Here is a 3,327-nt window from a genome sequence, read left to right on the forward strand (position 1 = left end):
GGGGGTTGGGGAGCCCTCGTGTACAACCGTCCCCGTCCCTCCACGGCGGGTCCCGGAGCCCGAGCCGAGCGCAGGGGTGCGTGGAGCCTTCCGCGAGGCGGCCCGGCCCGGCCCGGCCCTCCTCCTCCCCGGGAAGAAAGGAAAAAACAACCGCCCCCCGAATGAAGGCAACGTACAGCGTGTGGGAGAGGGAACGTTCAACTTTCTGAGCGCCTTAGAAAGCAAAAAGAAAACAATTCGCTATATTCAAGGAGCCCCCTGCGAATGCCTTCAGCCCTGAGCCTTATTTATTATTATTATTTTTTTTTCCAGCTCCCCTTTTACCTTTCCGTCGTACATACCTTACAGCCCCGTTCTTCTCAGCTCGTGGGGAACGCAGCCGGTTTTCTAAACCCCGGCTCCCCAACAATGCGAATGGCTCTGCATTGAGGATGCTGCACCGTGCCCTTCCTTTAAACGGATCGTAAAATGAGTTTCCTTCCCTCAGACAGGGAGTCCTGGTAAAGACAGCTTTTACTGCCTGCCTGTATTGCACATCATAAACTGGAAGGAGCACAATGGAATTGCCCCGGAAATTCTCCTTTCAATTATAGTTTGGTGCCCCGTGTACAAAGACTTTCTCACCACTTAAAATTGTTCTTGGCGATATTTCGCACGGACCCTAAACTTTCCGTTTTGTAAGCGTGGAACCCCCTCTCCCCCCCGCACACCTCCACGCTCGCCCTTGGGGAGCCTTTATGCGCGGTTATTGCAGCCCCATAGAATACAGGTTTCTGACAGAAGCGGGCAAACTCTTAGAGCGAGATCCCCGAGATATTGCAGCCTCGGAGCACGCAAATGTGGCGGCTGCTCCTAGAGATGTGCCAAGCGCCAAGCACGTGAAAACGCGGCTGATACTCGGAGGCGCAGGGGAAAGTCTGGAGAAAAGGGCTCCGCGCGCATTTATTCCCATTTTGGCAATATCGCTGCGGTCGATGTGGGAACATTCCGGCAGAAGAGGCTGCCGGAGGGAAGAAAGGCCCAAGAAGTTAAACGAACGCGAAGCAAACAAGACGACGGCTCAGAAGATCAAAGAAGCTGAAGTAGATGACATTAGACCAATAAATTGCTCCTCTGGTGACAACGTACCAAGACGCGAGGAGAAAGAAACAGCAAACATAGCCGATGTCTAGACTCAAATATTGATAATGTCGAAGCCAACAGAGGAGCTGGGCGCGTGTATTTCGGCTTCTGTGCGTCTGCAAAATATGCTCTTCCACGCCGTTAGCTTTGCGGGGGTGCGTTGTGACCGCAGCCTTTTCTTCTATTTTGCTCGCAGCTTTTTATCTGCCAACCCCCAAATAATAATAATCATCATCACGTCAAAATGCCTCCCTCCAAACAAATCGTCAAAGCAGCTCCGAATTGGCCCCCACCGCCTTATGTGTGCGCCCACCCCCCGCGGGTTCGCCCAACAGCGGCATAGCGCTGCTCGGAAATAGCCCCGAAATATCTCTTTCTGTCGCACACAAACAAGCCCGGACACCGCTGCCTGCAAAATATATTCAAATGTGTATGTATATATATATACATATATTTTTTTTACAGTCGAGGAAATAGCGAGCGAGCTGAGATTGCGAGGTTTCCGTCACCGCAATCTTCTCACACGCTTTAAAAAGAATCCTCCGGGCGGGATTCATTGCATTTATTTTATGCGTGGGAGAGCCGGGTGCCTCGCTCTGCGTCCCCAGCTTTTCCGGGAAGTCAAAGGTAGCGATAAAACGGTGCTCAGAAGTTACACACGACCTGGGAGCGCTCCCCGGTTCTGGCTCATGTGCCGAGAGGGATCGCGATGTGGTTCGCCCCAGACAGGATTTTTTTTTGCTTTGGAATCTCGCCGTAATTTATCCCCGATTATAATGGAGCACGCTGTGCCAAGTTATTACTTCGTATGACGACGCATAAACACTTTTTAATTTCAGTGCAGTTTTACTGCCCTCGGAAAAAAAAAAAAAAAAGAATTAATCATAACAAGTTTAACAACGCCATTGTAGACAAACATTTGATAGGAAGGCTCTTATTAGAAAGCGGGGAGTGGCTGCTGCTCTCCATCCCTAGAAAGAATTAAATCTTTGCAGCGGGGTGGGGAAAAAATAGCACAGTGCGCGCATTCCTTTCCGATGCTGAATTTCGATGTTAAGATAATGGCTTTGATTTAAGGAAATGTAAATAAAACGCAGAGAAAGTGGTTCTGTTGCGGAGCGCGCTGTATAGCTTTTTTTTTTTTTTTTCCCAACTCTAAGTTGAAAAATACGACGATCTTCCTTCAGAGCATATTTTGTGCTTCCTTCCCTCCCACTTGTGTTTTCTTTCCAGTTACTTTTCCCCTCTTTCTTTTGGCAACATCTGAACACGCGCTACCATTCCCCACTACTTCTCGCTCTCCAGACCAAAAGCCAACGAAAGCAAAACGGAAAGAAATACGAAAAAGGAGAGGAGGAAATCAGAGTAGCGGGCCAGAAGAAGTTAGGAGTGACTTTGAGACACGTCAAGTTTGCGGAGTACCCGACTGTTAGCGTCTGTACGGTATAAGTACAGCGGGTCCCACGGAACGGGGATTGCCGAGGACGCAGGCAGGGAGTTTTATTTGTACCAGACACAGATGTTGGAAATTTCCCCTCGTCGGTAAATAATTTTCCAATTAAAGCTCCGCAGCGCTGCGTCTCCCGTCTTTTGCAACGCTCTCCGAGGGCGGCCCCGTGCCCACCGCATCCCTCGGGCAGGGCCGGACGGAGCCGAGGAGCGCCCCAATTCCCCCTGTTCTGCCCCAGCGCTGCCGTCCCCGCGTTTTCCGAATATGTCATTTCTCACTGGGAAAGCGGGAGGCTCAGAGCGGGGCTAGGGGCTGGGGAAGGAGAGGACGGGCTCGCAGCTCTGTGCCGCGGCTCTGTCAGCTGATAGGGAGCGGTGGGTGCTCTGAGAATGATAACGCGAGACGCGGTGCGTTCGCTGTGGCCACGCATTGATGCTACCCGCACCGTGCCCCGGTGCCCCAGTGAAAGCGGGGGATAAGTGAAAAAAGGAAAGAATAAAGATAGAAATAAAAAAAAAAGAAGAAGAAAAACAAGCGGGGAGGGGGGGAAATAGAGGCCAAAAAAAAAAAAAAAGTGGGGAAGAAAAAAATGAACTCGGCCTTTGTTGACGCGCAGCCCGTGGCTCCGGCCCGCGTTCTGCGCCCACACCGTCGACATTTTAGGCGCTGGCGGGTGGCGGCCGAGCGCTTGATGGCGGGCGGCGGCTCTTTCGCGGGCTCACAGCGCCACCTGCCGGCGCGCCGGCGCGCCGCCC

The sequence above is a fragment of the Numida meleagris genome, chromosome 2 (assembly GCF_002078875.1).
Source record: "Numida meleagris isolate 19003 breed g44 Domestic line chromosome 2, NumMel1.0, whole genome shotgun sequence".
NCBI classification, from domain to species: Eukaryota; Metazoa; Chordata; class Aves; order Galliformes; family Numididae; genus Numida; species Numida meleagris.